The sequence below is a fragment of the Callorhinus ursinus genome, unplaced genomic scaffold (assembly GCF_003265705.2).
Source record: "Callorhinus ursinus isolate GAN/ISIS: 27379988/994484 unplaced genomic scaffold, GSC_fseal_2.0 scaffold39, whole genome shotgun sequence".
Lineage (NCBI taxonomy): Eukaryota > Metazoa > Chordata > Mammalia > Carnivora > Otariidae > Callorhinus > Callorhinus ursinus.
The window spans coordinates 11264572-11286695 of NW_027397101.1; positions in this window are offsets into that span (position 1 = coordinate 11264572).

Consider the following 22124-nt stretch of genomic DNA (forward strand, 5'->3'; position numbering starts at 1 on the left):
AGTTCAGAGAAAGAGATAACATGCAGAAGCCAGGGAGAGCAGCAGGGGAGAGGGAGAAGCAGGATCCCCACTGAGCAGGGAGCCTTATGAGGGACTCAATCCTAGGACCCTGGGATCAATACCTGAGCCAAAGGCAGATGCTTAATGGACTGAGCCACCAGGCACTCCACTCTGCCTCTTTTTAATGTGATATCCTGAGTAGGCAAGAGGTTTCTTATCTGCAAAATGGATAATGCCTACCTCATAAGATTTTTGTATGAGAATTAAATGAGTCAAATTTTTAATTTACTTAGGAAGAGTAACTAGCATCAATTAAGTGCTTTATTTGGGCTATAAATAAAATTGGATTACCTCCCACACTTATTAATTTTCCAAATCTTCTTTCAAGGTGTATTACTCTGGGCCAGTGATGTTTGGAATTGTGAAGGAAAGGCTACAGGCCTTGCTGACCAGACAACCTAAGTGACTCCATCTTGTCTTCACTGCTGAGCCTTTGCTGACACATTTGCTGAACTTTTGCTGATACCAAGAGGAAGCCAAATTGCTGGAGACAGCTGAGGAAAGTCTTCCTGAGGACTGTGAAAAATGTGTTTTTTTCCTAAAAACTCATCAGATGACCTAGGTAAGCAAATGAATTATAAATTCGTATTTACCCTCTAAACAGAATAATTGAAAAACAAGTTCTATAATCCATAGCTATTTCTTCATTTGTTCCTTTACAAATCCCTCAATGGGAAACTTTTTGAGTTTCTACCTATATCTGTGCTCCCTAAATCACAATTCTAAGATGGCACAATAAACACTTTTGCTTACATTTCATTGCTTCATCATACCTTTGTCAATAGAATAAACCCTGAGTAATGCTCAAATTCATTATGCTCTGCTTAGTAACACAGCCATTGCCATAGCTCAGCCATTATCCTCTTATCTGGGAATGTGTTGGCTACCTCTGATCTTTCTTTTATCCATTTAAGTCTCCATCTACACAGTTTCTTTCTAAAACACAGACTTTAATGTATTATTCCCCTCCTACAAAAACTTTCTCTCAGAGGCTTTGTTTCCAAGGGCCTTATAAAGTCCAAACTCTCTATTCTAATACTCAAAGCTTTTCAAAATCTAGCCCCTGCCATTTTTGACATAGTCTTCCTTGAAGCCACTTCCAATGCTCTAAAACCTCACCCCCACCTAACCTTCCGGCCAAATTGCTCTTTGCTTTTTTTGGCCTGTACCGTCTTCCCCAAATGTTTTCTGACAAAATACTTTTGGGTTTGCTTCCTTTCTGAAGGAAAGGAATTAATACATTATTAATTGATAGAATTAATACATAAGTTTATTCTTATTTCTTGGGTGTGATAGCTCTTTCTTCATGTTGCCAACAAAGCATTCATTCTATTGTATGACTGTTATTCCTTGCACGTTCACTTTGTTCAGTTCTGAGTCCTGTAAGTTTGAGGGAATGAAACATACACATAATGTTTATGGAACACCTGACTTCAAGCATAGAACATAGTGAGAGATTAATAAATGTTTGTTGCATTGTACTGAGTAAAAAAAATAAAAGATCTTTGGGAAATTACTTATGTAATTTTTCTAGCTGTTTTTGGCTATTCTCAGTATTCTCAAAATATCAATTTTTGTCACTTTTTGGTTGCAGTGTAGTCACATTTTTTAAATCACTCCTATGTGACTCTTAATCCACGTGTAGATGGACCTAGAACACTGATGCTCAGTTTAACTTCTTTCTCCCCATAACACTTCATTTTTAATAGATAGATTAATGCCAAGACAAGACTAGTGACCATTGGCTTAAAATCTCATCATGTTTAATACTGCACCTCTCACCCTCAGTAACAAAATATATTTCAGTCTTATTCTGACAAGAAAGATCGAATGAAGTGTCTTTCCAATATGACTACACTTGATAATCTTAGGTACAAAAAGGACATCAGTGTCTGTGGAAGGCTGCTAAATCAGACAAATTAAAGCTAAGTGCTCTTTACCATGCATAATGAAACAGTCAAGGCTAGTGAGCATTGTAAAAATAATAAAAAAAAATCCAAGGCTTTTGTCTGCAGTGGTGTTATCAATATTATTCTGCTGGTCTGGGAATACAAGCAAAGAGAGGTTTTCTCCTCTGTCATGAATGCTGGCCAATCACAGCAGAGGTGGTAAGAAAGACCATTGGAATATCCCACCCCACATTCTCCAGAGACAACAATGCAACCTCCCTGGGGCACCATTTTGGCATTCTCTGAATACAAGATGCCAAATAGGCCTTTTAGCTATGTTTCATTTGTGTAGCCCAGCTGTTAGGGAGCAAAATAAAATGCATAAACATTGTCAAAATGAAAATAAGATGAGTAAAGAAAGGTACACAGTTTTTCCATTAAATTGGATTTCTCTTTTTATATCTCATGTGCCATTTAAAATATATTGCATTATTATATATGTATAAACATGTGCGGATATCCTCTTTAGATTTCAATTTGGTGATATTTATAATTGAAAATATTGGAAAATAGAATTGCTAAAATAAAAGTTCCTAGGTTGATATAAAGCACTTAGAAACTTTTTCAGATTATAAAATACTCTCAGAAAGTTTTTTTTTAAATATATATAAGTGTCTAGATTGACATTGTGCAGCTGATTTTGTTTTCAGAGATTACTCTGGTTTAAAAATAAATAGAAAGGATTATATTTCAGGAACTGTTTCATTCAAAATAGCAAATTTCACAGATGATTTATTCCATAATGATAATGCATCTCCCGATGTTTATTAAATTAAGGAACTTGATAATCAGGAAACAATTACTAAAAACATGTCCTTAAACATTTGGCCAATACTAATAATTCCTTAAAAGTTTAAAGTAGCTATTCATTCTGTATTCAGGAGAAATCACAGAGATAAATTTAAAAATCTTTCCCAGTGAATTTTTTCACTATAGAATAACCCTGTTTACATTGAACCAAGCAAAAGATATGCACTATTGAGCAAAGGAAAACCATTTGAATGTATTAAGAATAAAATCTGTATCAATACGGAACTCGATTCTCTGATAAGGAGGATTGGATGCTCGGCACAGGTAAACCTTTGGAGGAATTTTCTGTGGACTGAAGATGGAGGATAGATCAGAATTATAACCTCTACCCCAAGGGATATAACAGTTCTGCACGTGGCAGAGAGTCAAAACTAGCAGCTGTGTGTTCCAGTTCTGCAATTCTCTGCAGGAAATGGGCATCTGCCCCATTTTCAAAAAAGATTGAGACTAAGGGAAAGGAAGATTTTTGTTCTTCATTAGCTCAACAAAATATGCGTTCTGTAATTTTTTCATCCATTTGATGTGGACTTTTCAAAGTGATATATAAACTCATATTTAAATAAAAGTAAATAAAACAAAAATAAATAAAAATAAAACTCATATTTTAAATACTCTTGAAAAAGCTTAGAATTTGAAGGACAAAACTGTAGGAAATTTAAGTAGGGAAAAATGGAGAAAATCACGCTGTGCACACTTTAGGTAACTCAAATTCAGTATTTGGATAAAGATAGATCAGTGGAGGGCTATCTAAGCTCATATCACTTTTTTTTTCTCAAGTTAGTACAAGAAATATATGCAAATAATTCCTGTACTTTTGAAAACACTATTCACAAAGCTTCATATTCTAAATGACTTTTTTTTTATTTTTCTTTTTGAGTAAGTGCTAGGGGGAAAAAGCTACTGATAAATCTTGCCAAGTGGAGGAGGCCAATATAGCAACTAAATTAGTCATCGTGGTTAATATATTTGGTCTCAATATCCTCATTTTAACTTCCCTGCTTTGTGCATTGTGTATATGTTCCTTTGAAAGGTGTTTTTGAAACTTTATTGAAACGGATATGATTTTTTTTTAAAGAAGAAAGTACTCCAGGATAGAGTATAATAATTCTTTCCATAATGTAGAGAAGTGTTCAAATTAGGTCTTAATATTCATTCATTGATTCATTTACATGTTTAATTAAGTTCAGGTATTGATGTATTTAATGTTCAGAGAGCAGAGTCAGCTACATTGGGCATACACTTCAAAAGAGTCAAAAGAGTTTTACTGTATCCAACATTGGTAACTTAAGTAAAAAATTTCTATTTCACAAAGTATGTTCCTATGGGCATTTTGAACTTCCATAATTTATAAGATATTCTTATGTTATTTAATAGATCCCTCCAGCTTTCTCTGAAGTAGTACCTCAATTTATTTTCCTGACACTTGCAGATTGATGACCTGGTCTGTGAGTAGAAAAGCAAGGAGGAGAAAAGCAACTGATTGACAGTAGCCAAGACTGTGCCAGATTTCAAGAGGTGAAAGAGCCATGATTACAGTCTCCAGTTATATCCCTCTCTTTGGTCAAAATATGTGGTGGGATGACATGGCAGAGGCTGTTGCCCTCATCAACCAGGTAGAACTCTTTAGCTAATCAGCTTGAAATCCCTACATTAGGGCTTTAGGAGGCTATGTAAAATATTTATTTTGATAACATGAATAATATGGTAACTAAGGAAAATTAAATGCATTTTCGGGGAAGGTGAGAAAAGCATCATGCTTTGTCTTTAATCCAGTAGATGTCGGTTCATGATATAGCAGTCAGAATAGTTTGGAGCAACAGCTGTAAACTTGATTCTGCCCTGGTTACACCAGCCTTCTAATCTGGATAATTTTATTTCAGATGATAGATATGTGGGAGTGAAGAAAACAAAACAAGACAGAGAAGGATAATAACTGTATTAGTATGCTCAGGCTACAATAACAAAACACAATGGAGTGGGTGGCTCAAACAACAAATATTTATTTCTCACAGTTGTTGGAGGCTGGGAAGTCCAAGATCAAGATGCCAACTCATTTGGTTTAGAGAACCCTTTCTCTGGCTTACAGATAGCCACCTTCTTACCTGTGTCTCCCATGGCAGAGAGGGAGTGAGAGCGAGCTCTCTGTGGTCTCTTTCTATAAGAACACTAATCCTATCATGTCAAGAACCACCCTTATGATCTCATTTATCCAAGATTACCTCCATAATGGCCCGATCTCCAAATACAGGCATATTGGGTTTAAGGGCTTCAACACACAAATATTGGCAGGGCACAATTTAGTGCATAGTAACAACCAAAAATTTTAAGAAATCAGAGAAATCAGTCATGTACATCATTAGAGATCAAATCAAAGGAATGGTAGAAGACTATAGCACAGTACGATTCAAAGGCTATCATTGAACCAGAAATGCTGTCATCACTTGGGAGCTTGTTAGAGACACAAAAGCTCAGTCCCCCTCCTTAAACCTACAGATTCAGAATATGCATTTTAACAGGATCTTCAGGTGACTTCTCTGCACATTAAAGTTGAAAAACATGGTTACAGAACTAAGCAAGAGTTAATTTGTCTATTGTGTTGGAACCTCTCCATAACTGGAACTTGCAAATTATTTATGGCAACAATGCTAATATTCTCAGGGAAAGCTTGGTCAGAAAATTCATTAGCATTATTTTTGCAATTGTAGGCAAAAGTTATTTATTGACTGAATTTCATTTTGTGAATAAAATCTGTGATAGACTATTAGATTCCTTGCCCAGAAAGTTCAGAAAAAAACCTTCTTAGCTTGGACATAGACTAAAACTTTGGTTAATTGTACCATTAGCTTAAAAACATGCTATTCATCTCTTACAAGTTCTCTGTGGTTAAAAAATGGCATTATTTTTGAAACAACACTTTAAACTAGGATATGTTTCCTACAACACAGGGAGTGCAACATCACTTATAATGGAATTTTCAATTATGTAGCATTTCAAAGCAACTTTAAAAAATTTATTACATAATGTCAAAAATGTAGAATTATGCCCACAAAGCTTAATATTTTGGCACAGTCCTAGAAGTGTTTATAAATCAAAAGCCCTCTTATAACTGACATTTATAGGTCTCTACCATATATTTCCTTATTATTCTGCCTAAACACAAAAATGGATGAAATATGCAATAGATTAGTTTTCTTTGCCAATGAGAACTAAAAGATGCACCCTCCTCTATCATTCTTCAAAATGTTAGTATTAAGAGATCACAGGAAATAAAATTAGATATTCTTTAGATTATAGTTGAAGGTGAACAGCTACTGAAAGTACAATATTCTCAATGTAATAATTTACGATAATTTGAAGGAATATGGGTTAATGTTAGCATGTATTCTGAGTTAATTTTACAGTAAAACATTCAAATTTATTCCTGAAATCTTAATGAATGCTTCTTGAAAAAAATCTGTAGATTAATAATGGTATGCCTTGCATAATTATTAGCTCAGCATCAACAAGTATACAGTCCATGTTGCTAAACAATGACTTTTTTCTTTTTTTTATTTTTAAAGATTTTTTTATTTATTTATTCATGAGAGACAGACAGAGAGAGAGAGAGAGAGAGAGAGAGGCAGAGGGAGAAGCAGGCTCCCAAGGAGCAGGGAGCCTGATGCGGGACTCGATCCCAGGACTCTGGGATCAGGATCTGAGCTGAAGGCAGATGCTTAACCATCTGAGCCACCCAGGCGCCCAAAACCATGACTTTTTTCTTAATTCAACTATATTTTGGCTAGTTTGTTTTACATCTGAGCTATAGTGCAGAGCTAGAGTAATTTGCATTTATACAGATCATACAGAATATCGTATGTGATAAAGCATTAATACTATGTCATAGATCTGTTAGCTTATGTATAACATAGCTCTAAGTAGGCAGATATTTTTGGAAGGGCTCATTGAGTCATTGAGCCATAGAGCTGTGTGGGGGAGGTGGCATCAACATGTCATCGTATACTTCAGGGGACTATACAGCACAAAGCACAATGTCTAATCCCTCAGAAGTGTGATTATTTCATGAAAACCACACCCCACTGAGCTGCCTTATTGCTGTTATAAAGAATCTTTATTATAGGAAGCTCTTTTGTGCTGTAAGAAGATGAATTCCACCCTTTAGAATGTTAAACAGCAGTTTCAGCAGAGTTCTGTGGTTCACACAGATTAATCTACCCCTTTGGAATATTCATGATTCAATCAGAATGCTCTTTAAATCTCCGCAATTTTACCATTGTAAAATAAACGAGGTACATTCTGATGAAACAGCCTGTGCCTAGCAAATGCCTTCATTAATTTTTTTAAAAGTATTTTATGGATTCTGTTACTATCAAAGAACATCTTTCTATGAAAGTAGACTCAATCCCACTAAAACAAAATTGGTATTATTTAAAAACTTGGTACTTGAGAAAAACAGGATAAAACCAAAACATTATGAGGCAAAGTGCATTGACAATGCAAATCAAATGCACATGGTTTAATTATAATTGTGTATTAACTGAAGAACTGGGGATTATAAATGATGTGTCTCTGGTGAAGAGTTCAGCTGAGTACATTACATATTCATTAGTTTTCCATTTTTATTCACTAAATGTCCAGTCTTCTCTCCTACACACCTGGCATTGTGCCTTCATGACTGAAATTAATGTTTTCAATTCAGAAAATCATATTTATATATATTAAAGGACAACAAAGTATTAAACATAACACATTTATTTCCACTAAGCTGAATATTTTCATCTGATTAGCAGATTGTGTTGGTTTTGTACAATGCTAGAATATTTTATGATGACTATTCAAAGATTAGATTTAGAAAGTGTTGAAGAGTCAGTCCCTCAAGACTCTCAATCTTGCAAATGAGGCAGTGTGTGTGTGAGGTAAGGGTGACTCCACCCTAGATCCTACCCTAACTGTGATATAATCAGTAAGAGGCCTAGCCATATAACTTTTATTTCAGAAAAATTTACAGAAACCAACAACTGATCAGTTTCAAATAAAAAAATCATTGTAGTTATTGGACATTATATGTGTGGGAAAGGGAAGTAAGAAAGGGTATTTCAGGTGAATTTTTCAGTTTTAAGTAGATGGTTCTCATTGTACAAACTATTTCTAACACATTAATTCTTATTTGGCACCATCTTTCCAAGGACTGCCTCTGGTTTGGTTCAGTTATTGAAATTTAAGTATGGTTTGTATTTGTATCTCTGAAAGAAAAGTTGGAGATGGGGACAATAAAATTTCTCTGCTCTAGTTCAGATGTTCCAGAGTATCTTCTCTTGCCATTTGCAACGACATGGATGGAACAGGAGGGTGTTACGCTGAGTGAAATAAGTCAATCAGAGAAAGACATGTATCATATGACCTCGCTGATATGAGGAATTCTTAATCTCAGGAACAAACTGAGGGTTACTGGAGTGGTCGGGGGTGGGAGGGATGGGGTGGCTGGGTGATAGACATTGGGGAGGGTATGCGCTACGGTGAGCGCTGTGAATTGTGTAAGACTGTTGAATCACAGATCTGTACTTCTGAAACAAATAATGCAACATATTTTAAGAAAAAAGAAAAAGAAGAAGATAGCAGGAGAGGAAGAATGAAGGGGAGTAAGTCAGAGGGGGAGACGAACCAGGAGAGATGATGGACTCTGAAAAACAAACTGAGGGTTCTAGAGGGGAGGAGGGTAGGGGGATGGGTTAGCCTGGTGATGGGTATTAAAGAGGGCACATTCTGCATGGAGCACTGGGTGTTATGAACAAACAATGAATCATGGAACACTACACCAAAACAAATGATGTAATATATGGTGATTAACATAACAATAAAAAATTTAAAAAAATGTAAAGCAAAGTGAGTATCTTCACAGTGAAAATTGGGGAATTTAAACTAGGTCATTACTATTGATTAAGATAGATGTATTAATTATGATTACATTTATATTTCATTATGACTAAAAGCAACTGGATTATCTAATATATTACATTCATTAACAACTATTTTAACAAATATGTCATATATCTTCTAGGCTTACTTTGACATGTTTTCTAAAGAAAACTTGACATTGTTTTCTGAAATGATAGTTTTCTAGAATGCTTAAGATCTTTCTTAAGCTAAAAAGTGATTATCCTTCACAAAAATGGAAAATCAAAGGATTCAAGTTAATACATTTGGTAATTGCTAACCTCAATGTGCTGGTTATGAACTGAAATTCTTCAGACATTTCTTCCCTAAAACCAGTTTGATAGATTTGATTGACTGCCTGTTAATTTAATACTGACTTGATCTGTTGAATCAGTTAAACCCCTTTATACATGTGTACTGACATCTATGTTAACTCAAATGCACAGGGAATTATTTTCTGTGTTTGTCTTTTTTTCTAGGGAAGGTTGTGATTAATATAATGAAACTTCTTGATATTAAATGCGTGGTTTTATTAAACTATTATCAGACAGCAAAAGAAGGGGAAAACTGGACTGAAATGGAACTTTTTGGAACACTCCTAAGTGGTTTCACTTCTTACTCATGCCTGTGATTAGTTTATCTAACTTATTTATACATGAGCTTTAGAGAATGGTAAAAATGTCATGAGGGACTACTGCAGAGAAATCACCTGGCCAGGTTAAGTAAATCACACTCTGGACTAGCCTTTGTACCCTATCAAAAAGCAGCCACAGTAAGAAATATGGAGACTTTCTTACAAGGGACACCATTTAAGAGGATGAACAGGATTAGTGAAAAATCCCTCACATCTAGAAGAAAAACAACTCATGCTGGTTGCTTTATAAAAAATACAATGATGGAAGGGTTGGGTGACTGGTACCACTTACCCATGAGGGGCACACTTTTCCATACATCATCTAATGCTGTCAATGTCCTGCACTAAATGTGGTGTATCCTTCAAATTAAAGCCCTTGTTGAGCTATCCCTAGCTCAGGAACTTACTTTGAGAAGTCATTTTCCTATTTAGGTGATAGAGCAATTAAGAATTTAAGTTCTGTGATTGGAAACATTTTCATGAAAAGAAGATGGAAAAAAAGACAGACTGCAGGAAAATCAACAGAGAATTCTGTCCAATGAACGCAGATCACAAGAAGAAAAGGAGAGGAAAGAACTAGGTTTTAATTGTGTCTATTCCAGACAAAGACAGATTGCCTTGGGTATTTAGGAAAGCCACAATATAGCAGCATATTGGTGCGCCTCACTCAGGCTTGCCATCTTAAAATGGGCATTAACACCTCCTCTCCTTCACAGGCCTAGACAGCAGCAGGCACTCCTGACATTTCCTTCTACCTCAGGGGCTTGTTGCTGAGGAAAATTTGTGGTTCCCTCTTCTGGAATTCTAGGATCCTACACTACACAAGAAAATGATAAACCAATTGGGTGAAATTTATCTGTATATGAAAACAAATTGACATTAGCTCTCCAGTGTATTATTTGCATTTTAATGGCTACTTTATAAGAGATAATTAAAGTGGGAAACAATGCTGGTCTTTTCAGGTACCTAAATAACTCTGTTCTGGGATTAGAACACATCTTCATAGAAATCCAGTGGGCATCAATCGGCTTGTCTGTACAAAGGGCTACTCTGGTAGGAAATGCTTATTGGCCTTAGGTCAATGTTATGATTTGGATGAAAAAATCTAATATCAGGGTATTAAGGCAAATTTTGCTTTAACTTAAGACTATCTTTTTAGTATAGACATCTGTTTTGGAATCCATAGCTGTCTCAGAAGACTCACCATTGCTTTATTGTTGTTATTACTTGGCTCACAAATAGTTACTCTTACATTATTGATGATATCAAATCAATGAGGATGATAAAACTCAGCAAAGGGAATTAAGTGGGAAGTGGGGGGTATAGGAGAGGGGAGAGTTGAATAAGAAAGGGAGGCAAAATTGGAAAAAGTCTGGCAAAGAAGAGAGAGTATTGTACAGTTTCTGGGCTTTGTCATCCATTTATAGTGAAGTAGTTAGGTCTTGGATTTTGCTTGAGGCACTTGGAATGAGCCTCAGTTTTCCCATCTATGGAGATAATAAGTGCTTTGACAATATCATGGGGTTGTCTTATGGAACCACTAAAGAGTAAGTTCCATTATGGAAGTAGCCTTTTTCATCTAATCAGTGCATCTTTCACTTAATATAGACTTCATATTTTAGGCACTTAATAAATGTTTAGTGACTTAAATACACACTTCACAATCAAATGAAGATAGGGTTGTCAACTAGTTTGCACTGAGAGCTACACCAGATAAGAAATATACCTAAATTTGCCTCCAAGATACTAAGAGGACTTAATTTCACAGTCACAAGAGTTTGACCCTCTCATATTTCTTATACTTCATATTTGTATACTATTATATTTTTTCACAAAGATACATAATCATAATTTCCTTTTACTCTTATAAAAATCTCTTTGAAGTAGATTAGGAAGTTAATGTTATCTCCACTTTACAGGAAATGAGGTGAAATAACTTGATAAAATAACTTCCTCTCCCCCCCCACCCCCATACAATGGTCATATGACAGGCTTCCTTACATACTTACCAGGTTCTTGAATGATTTTTTTCAGTTCCTATTTTCATATGTGTTACAACCCATCTAAGATCCTGATTTTATGTAATGGAGTCTGTAGTAACACTTGCATGGTATGGGAGAAGACCAAGTTTGGCTGTTGTTTATTTTTCCTGTAATGTTAAAAACTCAGTCCCTAGCCTGGAGCTACAAATCCTGGTCTGAAATCCCATGACTCCCTGTCCCTAGCTTCCTCCTACTGATTTGGCTTTTTCCTGTTTGTGGTGACTATGGTGGTTTAAAAACATGATGTTCACAATCTCTTTGATATTCCTCCCTTCAGGAGATGGAGGCTTGAATATGGCTGAACTTAAGGACTTGCTTCTAATGAATAAAATAAAGCAAAATGATCATAGGGAATAGGTCATAAAAACATACTATGGCTTCCTGCTTGTTTACTCTGTCTCTCTCTCTCTTCAAATACTTGCTTTTGGGGAAGCTAGCTTACCAATGAAGTGGTCAACATGACAAGATAATGAGGCCTCCTGTCAGTAGCCAATGTGAGTGAGCCATCATGATAGTGGGTCCTCTAGCCTTATTCAAGCCTTCAGACTGGAACACAAGCCAATATTTGATTGCAAACTAATGAGTAACCCTGAGCCAGAATCACCTAGCTAAATCATTCTCAAATTCCAGTGCCATGAATTGATGAGAAAAATCTTTGGTTGATAATTCATTACTCAGTAATAGACAGTTAATGCCATATTTTTAGAACATTTTTTTTCTGTAGTGGGAAAACACAGGCTGTCAAAATCATTTAGTTATGCTGGTTGAAATTCTGGGCACAATAGAATACACAGTAAAATGCATGAGTCATAAATGTATAGCTGAATTCAATTTTACATACTCATACACACACACATACATACAAGTGCCTATATTTCTAATGTATCATTTGCTTATACCTTTGCTCAATTGTTTAAATAATTGCTACTCATGACATCCTGAATGCTTACGAGAGGACGTTGATTCTTCATTTAAGGATATTCATAAGTATTGAATTCAATAAATAGGATATGATCATGTTTCTTTCAAAGTGTCACTGGAGAAGTTCCCAGATGGAATAAAAACCAAGAAAAAAATTACTCATTCTTCTTTCTAAATGCCTTACTGAATTATCAAACTATACATTCACACACACATATGTGTATATATGGAGATATAGTGTGTGTGTGTGTGTGTGTGTAATATGTGTGCATATGTATATATCAACTATATGATATTGTAAAAACGTACTTCATCATTTCCATTTCTGTATTTGTAAAATGACTGCTATTATTACTACACCATAGAGTTATTATGAAGATGAAGATAAAAATGCCATTATGTATCTTCAATGCTAAGCATAGTGCTTTATTCATAGAAATCACTCATAAAGTATCAATTCCCTTTTCTCCTTTTCTACCTTTCTTTTTTGTTTCTTATTTACAGCTAATTAACACTATTGAACTAATTGAAAAGGAAGAGTTCTAATAGTCAGGCTTCACACATAATAGTTGAAACACATGTGAAGTTTGGATAGTTTTATATGTGCATATTATCACAATTTTTTTTTCAGGAGAAAGCAAGAAGGGTTTTATCTTTAAATGTAAAACTGGTCTTTAACCATATATTATTCCTCCTTGATAGAAATAGTTTTGTAATTTAGATGGTCAAACCTAGAAATGAAAAGTTAACATGGGTTAACTCTTGTTTTCCTGTAACATTCATATCTCACACAATTGTTCCAGTAGAATCATACCACATTTCATTGGTTATGCTCTTGGTTTAAAAAGAGGTATTTTTTAAAAATTGATAATATTCAACTTGAAGGGACTGTTCTTTTATTTTTAAAATTATGTTTACTTACTCTGGATGCAGCAAACGAACAGTCCTATAATTGATTAGTTTCTGGACTTCAGACAAGAGTCTCTCTGTCTTAAGCCAAAGACAAGTTATTGGAAGCCTACTGCAGGCTCAGACAATTAATGGAGCTAGGAGCTGAGAACAGGAAGAACAGCCCCAGCTCATAGAAGAATGGCTGGTGAATCTGTTCCCACTGTAACAAATAATTTGTAATCTTTCCTTCTGTCTTTGTATCTCTTACCTCAAATTTAGAGCCCTGTGAATAACAACTGATTGTCCAAGCTTAGGTCAGGTATCCTCTCTTGGCTGTACCAAAATGGTGAGAGAAAAAGAATATGGCCCTTGTGGCTGCTACAATGGTTGGCAAATACTTGAGTTTACTCTCACAACAAAATTATACCTACTGGAGAGAAACAATTCCCCCCAAAGCAAATGACACTACGTTAGGAAAGACAAAGGTAGGTGGTCTGGCAAAAATGACTAAGTTCTTTCGTCATACTTTGACAAACTAATTTGAAAGGAAGAGACCTTGTACATGACAATGAGGCTACAGAAATGGGGAGGGGACATGATAGGATGTGAGAGTAAAATTTTATAATTATATGGATATTAATATTTCATGTTTGGTTAAAACACTGATAATAACATTAAACATGCAAATTAGACACATTTTTAAATTACAATAGAGAATGTGAACATAGAATAATGAGAAAATACTAAAATCTTTGTTGCAATTATGTTAATTTAAAAATATAATGTAAATAAAAACATTAAGCAATAGCAGTGTACTTTGCACATTAAATCATAATTAACTAAGAAATGCTATAATCAAGTGGCTGAAAATACTAAAGGGATAAAGGTATATCTTTTCTCTTTAAAAAAGATTATGACCTGAGATATTCAGCCTGAGATTTCCATCTTATGTTGGATAATCTAATTAAAAACAACCCACTCCCAAACAATTAATCCTGGGAGCTAAGGCAAACAGATTTTTATCACTTTATAGTGTTCAGCCCAAAATGAATACTTCAAATAGTCAATCTCACACTTGCTTAATCTACTAGGTGAGCTGAAGCTTGAAAATCCTTCTCTCCTTGATTCTTATCAATGAGGGGGGGTGGTGATATAACAAGTTAAAAACAGCTAAAAATGCCTGGTTTTCTTGTTTTGGTGACAGGCTTATATGTCTACTCGCTACTAATATAGGGAAGCAAATAAGTAATAAAAAATGATTTCAGTATAGATGCTAATTGCTTGTATTTAAACACACAAACAGAACTCTATCCTTCATTCTCCCACAAAGCATTTTAACCAGCAGTAATTAAATTTATCTAGTTTTGTATCCTGAATTCTCTGGATGGAAGAGGGAAATTAGAAATATAATATTCTCTTATGAGTATATTATTGGAAAGTGGATTTCTGACATAACCATGAATTTTACAAATGGAACTCCTGGAAGTGACACAACAAATGGGAGAATAAAAAGCTAAACAAAATTTTATTTGGGCACTTATATATACAAATTATGTATTTTTCTTTGTATATTTATAAAATTATACAATTATACATAATTAAAATGGTAATTTCATAATTAAAATCTGAAGCTGCTTAGCATTTAGGAAATTATCTAATTTGCTAAGCAATACTACTCTGTGCAATATATGCCATTAAGTGTACCCAAGTTTGCTTTGTTTTTCCTGTAACTACTTTTGCTACTTGTTATCTCTATTAAGTTTCAAGAACCGTAACAGGTATGAAATTTAAATGACTGAGAAATACTTCCTTCTTCTATTAATCAGGCCATTACTTCTTTTTGCTATTTGTCATTGTCTCTGTCAAGAAAACTGGTGATATGCAGAATAACATGGGACTGTCCAAAGATGCATCTCATTTTTCATTATTTTACACTCTTTACAATTCTATTTCACACTTTTTTTTAAAGTATATTACCCTGGCAATGTCCCTATTTACCTGTCTACTATTGTGCAGTGGAACAGATGTAACTGTGTGGAATAATACGTTGAGATCCTTTTGTATGCTGAGCTTGCAAGACTAAATTCTTTAGCACAGAGGGTGCATTATGTCCATCTTGCCCTTTAAGCTACTGAAAAGAGGTTTTAGTAGAGTTGCAAAAAATCAACTATTAAGAAAAAACTTGTGGAACATCAGCTATTGTCTCTGTATTATGTGCAATAAGGACTACTAAGTATTAGAACACTCAAGTAGCAGAGAACTATGAATTGTCTGCTATGTACCATCATTACAAACATTTCCATTGAAGCTAGTGATATTCAATTAGCTAATATGTAAATCTAGTTCAATTTTATTAAAGTAAACCAATTCACTATAATGAAGCATACAATTACAGGTTTCTATCAATTGTCAAAATATTCTGTGGCAAAATATGAAATATCTTGTTACTTCATGAGTTTTATTATGGAAGTTTCATAATACGTGTCTTTTCTGAACAAATATATAGCATAGATACACTAACTGATAAATTACATTTTTCATGCTTGACTTTGTGTTTTCTTAATGCCTTTGTGTAGTTTTATATATTTGTTACAAATACAGTTATTTCAACCTAAGTGTATTTCTAATTTTTTCCTGTATATCGCTCCTCATCTTTCTGCCTGGAATGTCTTCTGTTCTAAAGCTAATGGCAGAATCCTCTCTAGTGTTAAGATCCAACTCAAAGCATGTCTCTTCTAGGAAGTGACATTGCTTGTCAGCTGGAACTCCTCTTACTGACACGAATCCCACCCAGTGGTGGTTTGCCACGATTGACTGAAAATACAAATGTTGGAGATGTATTCTAGATCTACTTAATCACAATCAATGAAGGTTGCTAAATATTTACAAGTTCCTAAAGTGGTTCTGATGTACATCAAAGTGTGAGAACCATTGCTCTATGCTTTATTTGCATATCTGGTATCACACTTATTACCCTTGGCTTTGTTTTACAGTCATTTATATAATGTATCTTTGAATTTCTTAAAAGTAGCTTTTGAAGGTGGAATCTGTGTTTGTTATTCTCTTTATAGCTCTTGCAGTACATAGTACGTGTTACATAATGTGTTGAATAAAAGTATTAAGTAAATGGAGAGATGAATGAGCTCCTGGGTGATTTTTAACTACATAAAAGTTGCATTTCAGAATACTTTAAATTATTTTGTTAACAATGATTTTGCAAATTGCTTAGAATTTTTCTAATGTTAAGGCCACGGGTAGTAAGCAATAGGAGAAATGTATTAATTAACATCTACCTGATGGCCAATGGTACTGATATTTTAATTTGGTTCTAAAGCAGAGATAACAAGGAGAGTTCATCTTATGTTCATCTCTGATTATTAATGACTACTTGGTGCTCTGTTTTGAGAGAAAAAATTCTGAAGCTTTTTATAAATTCAGTATAAAGTAGTCCTGTGCACCATGATACATGTGTATGGCTAAGGGAAAAAGAAGTCATGGCATGTATGCTGGAAATGTGCCATCCTTATCTTCTTTAAAAGATTAAAGTGTTGTAAATAAAAAGGCACAATTCCATCAGACATCACAAATTCAAATGCCTGCAGGGACCATACAGGTAAATCCAAGTAAGTAAAGTAGCTCTGGAGTGGACTGGGCTAACTGTAGGGGATTTCTAAAGAGCTACATCCAGCACTCAGCACTGGCTGGTAAATTGTATTCCAAATCTATAGTCTACAAATTCACTGTTATTAGATAGTAGGAGCCCCAAAACAAGATTTCTCTGGGTAAATTTCCTAATTTCCAAATGTTGGTGACGAACTCAATATGCCAAATAAATAATGTTTGCTTTTGATACTTTATAAACCTACCTTGATACCTTATAAACTTACTTGGATCCTTGTCTGTCTTTGTCTACTTCTAGCTCTCTCTCTTTCCTGGATTTTCTAAATTGATTTGGACAGTTAGAATCAATCGCTAAAGATTCAGTTCTTCATTCTTTATAAAGGGAGCCTCCGTGGCGGACTCCTGACACTGTCTTTGTCCCAGAAAAGACAGCTTCAAACAGCCCTTTGTTGGCTATTTTGTTTGAAGATGGTGGATCGCCATACCTTATACAGACCTTCTTAAGGTGAATGGATGAACTGGAAAATCAAAAGAAAGGATCAAATATTCTTTTAAACTTTAAGAGTCTCAGCTAATGTAATTAGAGTTCTTTTGAGGTTAAAATGTGTTTTGTCTTAATAAAAGTAGAGAAACAAATAGGAAGAAATTGGAGAGAAATGCATATTAAAAACAAAAAACAAAACCAAAGAAACCCCCAAATGTTTTGGGTTCACTTTGAATTAGGTGCTATTTGAATTACTACAACCTAGTTAGGGGAAATCATTCTTATCATGACCAATATTTTGCCTTGCAGTTTGCCTTCTCCCAGAACTCCCAAGCACACTGTTAATAGCTGTATAAGCAAATTCTCTATTGCATGGTCATAATGCTGAGCTGACATCCTTACAATCACAGAAAGCTCTAGGGCATTGGCTACAAGCATGTGCATGTGTGGCTTCCTATTTTTCTCTTCCTGAAGGGCTGTTTTCACCACTATGTCCTAGTATTAATAGAGCTTGCTGACCCTAGAGCAAGAGCACTTCACCTGTGAAGGAGTGTAGGTGTTGCATGAATGGTTTGCATATCAATACTAATACCTGTCCAACCTTATTTAGCCCAGTAAATCTCTCAGAGAGTATAACTCAGGCAGTTGACCACAAACTGTTATAATTAGGTCAGATGAGGAATGCAAACTCTCTGCCATTAACCATGTTTCGCAGCTCTCCAGATTTGAACAAATACCCCCAACTGACCGAAGGTTAACACTCTTGACCCAGCATCTCTTCAAACAGCAGGTGGAGACATGATTTTCATTTTCCTTGAGTTTATTTAAATCTCTCTGTATACACTAAACTGGTAACATGATTTGCATTTCAATGTTGGAAAATTAGGCCTGCCTCTTGGATTGACTCAGGAGCCTCTGGGCTTTGGGGAAATGGAAATCTACAAAACAGCACAAACAAAACCAAAACCAAGAAGAAAAATAACAATAAAATCAACAAATACATCGCTGGCAATAAAATAAGTCCCCAAATGGGCATTTTCCTTGTGCATTCCCTACAAGCAGTCTTGCAAAGCCTCTTTGTTTATGTGTTTACTTATTTATTTAAATCATTGATTTTTTTTAATTGGTGAATCACATGTGGATGCAAACTCAGCAGGGTCGGAAAAAAATCAGCCTTCCTGGTCAGGAAGTGTGAATCAGTTTAAGAGATGAACTACATTTGAAATCCATCTCCTCTACTCCCTCGCCATGTCCAAAGACCACTGATGTCCTATTTTATCCTCTCTATTATTTGTGATAAGAAAATAAATGGAAATCCAGAATCAGAAAACCTACAGGCTAAATTTGGAGTTGGGGGCTAAAATGCAGGGGTATATCAGGAATGTGTCACAAGTGAGCTTGGTTATTGTCAACCATGAATTCCAGGCTGTGATTCCATTTCTGAATCATGCCAGGCAGCCCTGCTGAACATTGCTGTGTGAGGGATTGGCACCTGAACCCAGCAGCATCTAAAAGGACCTGCAGTGGTTCTGTGTTATCCACAGGATAAAGTTCGAGTTCTTCCATGATATAAAACTCTTTTATGACGTGACTTCTGCCTACTTTTCTAGCAATACCTCCCCTACTGTCCTTGTAAAATGTTGCACACCCCCACACATGAGGAGCTACTCGCTGGCAAGTTACACAGTTCTCTGCCTTTGCAAATGCTGTTCCTACTAACTAGGAATTCCTTCTCTTCTTTATTTTGAGAACTGCTACTGTTGATTTTCAAGAGTCAGCTCACAGATCCATTTCTCTGGAACTGAACTTTAGTTGGATGCATTTGCCTTTGGGCAAATATTGTATCTCTTGTGTATTCTAGATTTTAGATTTTGTCACACTATATTGCTGTATTTATTTTTCTTGTGTTTCTCGAGTTCTTTGAAGAAATGTTCATCTATATCTTGGACAAACAGCATAATGGCGGTACTTTACACATTTTCAAGCTCAAAAAAGTTAATCGTTGACTAAAATGTTTAAATAAATATTCTGGGAAGTAACTTTTCTAGAAATATTGTATGTAATGTCTTTGAGATATTTGTTAAATCTAGACACTGCTGCATTCTCAACCATGCCTTGGGCCACTTTGAGGTCTTTCTTTGTCTTCTTTTCCCCAGTGAAATACAAAGTTCTCAGAATCCCACCACCAAAAACAATCAGTTGAACCTGCCTATTGCATTCACAAGCTATGCAATGCTTTTAGCCTTCTATTATTGTAGTTAAACTTTTTCCCTGGCAGCTAATTTTACCATCAGAGTCTTTGCTGCCTCTAAATCTAGATTTTAGGATATTTTATGGTGACACATTTCTCTTAGGGGACCCTGTCTTTTAGAAAGTGAATGACATAAACAAATCTGAAATCATTTAGAGAACAAATGTAAGGACATTAAACAAAAATATTAGCAACTATGCCCAGCAAGCAAAATTGGATTTGGGGGACAGAAAATAAATAGAATAATAATAAAATTTCTAAAAAGGAACTGTTGTGAGATTTCCAGAGTGAGACAGAGAGAGATTTGGGAATGTCTAGCAGCAACATCCCAGAACTCATACGTCTTATGTCAGTTTCTGAAGTTCGCACAGATATACTCAGATATGCATCCTTCCAGAGTAAATGCTTTTATTTATTTATTTTTATTAAAAAATTTTTTTAAAGATTTTATTTATTTATTTGACAGAGAGAGACAGTGAACACAAGCAGGGGGAGTGGGAAAGGGATGAGCAGGCTTCCCACGGAGAAGGGAGCCCAATGCAGGGCTTGATCCCAGGACCCTGGGATCATGACCTGAGCCAAAGGCAGACGCTTAACGACTGAGCCATGCAGGCACTCTGTGTAAATGCTTTTTGAAAGCCAGGGTCATGGCATCTGATTTTTCCTCTAAGGATCTAAAGTACCTATGAATTCCACATGCAGTCAATATAAACTTATTAATTGATAAAAACTGAAATCTTTATTAGTTAATATTTCTTAAGTTCTAAATAGTTGGCATTGAGTTTAGAAATTATTGATGAAATGTTATTCTACTAATTAATACACAATAATTACTCTTGTTAAAATTAGTAAAACAGGGTCACACTCCCTACAAGAGATATTGGGAGAATCTGGTCTGCGCCTTTTCTAACTTTTGGTGGTGGCCAGCTGCCTTGATTTGTGGTGACATCACTCTGATCCATGCCTCCCTTTTCACATTGCCTTCTCCTTTGTGTCTTTTATGAGTACACTTGTCTTTGGGATGAGTCCAATGAATAGTCCACCTGAATAGTCCAGGATCATTTCCTCATCTAAAGATTTTTTATTTAATTACATCTGTAAAGATCCTTTTCTCAAACAAGGTAACATTCACAGATTCCAGGGATTATTTGTGGACATATCTTTCTGGAGGGCAACCATTCAGCTGCTATATGTCTTTCTTTAGGAATTCTGTAATTACTAAATCATGTTTTTTGGATAAAGTCTGCATATTTTTTCCTTCCGATTTCTATTTGGGCTTTGTAGTTTTATTATGGGTATGCTTTGGGGCTACATTTGAGATTGGATTTAGAAATAAATTCATTTTAATGGGAAGCTCTTTATTGTTGTTTTTATTGTCTTTTTTGTTAGCTATTTAAGGAAGAATTACAGTTTGTTTACAATTAATTGTATTATTTGTAGATAGATATGTTTTAACATGTAAGTATGGTCCTAATGGAATAGACTTTTTCATTTCTGCCATAAATTATGTGTCAATTTATATAATATGTCTTTCAATAGTGAAAGGAAATATCCCAAAGATGAAGAGGATTTAGAGTTAGTTTCTCTAACATCTGGATGATGAACATCTGGAAGCCTTAGAATGATTTAGGAGAAATATCAGTACATATTTCTTGTTGGCTAAATCTCAATGGAAGAGGCATACAAATATTTGAAAATAATTCACTGCTTACTTTTCTTGTTTTACAGTCATGTAAAGCCCTGCACACTCTTATTCCTTCCACTCTTTTTTCTTTTATTCAATTCCTGGATTTGAATTCCTCCAATTACAAATTCCCAGGCCACCAAATATTCCTGAGAATATAACTTCCACACTTTCTATGGTGGTTGTTAGAATATTTCTGATTTACTATGGTTTTATATTTATTCTACAATATCCATTACTGAAAAACAGGTTGTAAAATTTTGACAAAGATCTCTTTCTGATGCTTCCATGATATAGATGAGTCTGGCTCCATAAAGAAGAAAACGCAAGTCAGTTAACTAACACAACTGCACTAAGTAAATAAACAAAGCTCAAGTAAATATAGACGAGGCTTTGCTGTGTGCAAACAGACCCAGAAGAAAAACAATGAACATCTGTAGTTCAATGCCACTGGAGCATTAATTTGCTTTTAGGTGTTCAAGAGGAATAAAAATATATTTCGTTTGATTACAATGATGATTTTATTTAAATTTAGATCTCATTATTTCTGATTTATTTCGAATCATCCTATGAACTGACTTAGCCTATATCAATCATTTCTCTTAAAAGCCATTTGCTTCTCTTTAAGCCGTTTGCTTTTTAAGCTGACCAGAAGATATTCAATTTTTTCTCCTACTTATAGTTCAACTGAGAAGAGGTAAAGAACAAAAATCTCTTTGCATATCCAAAAGATTAAGATCTATTTTTAATAACCAGGCAATGTTCCAACCCTAAAACTATCTCACTAACACTGGAAACTCACAATGTGATTCTAACAAAGAGAATGTACCCAACAATGGACAACTG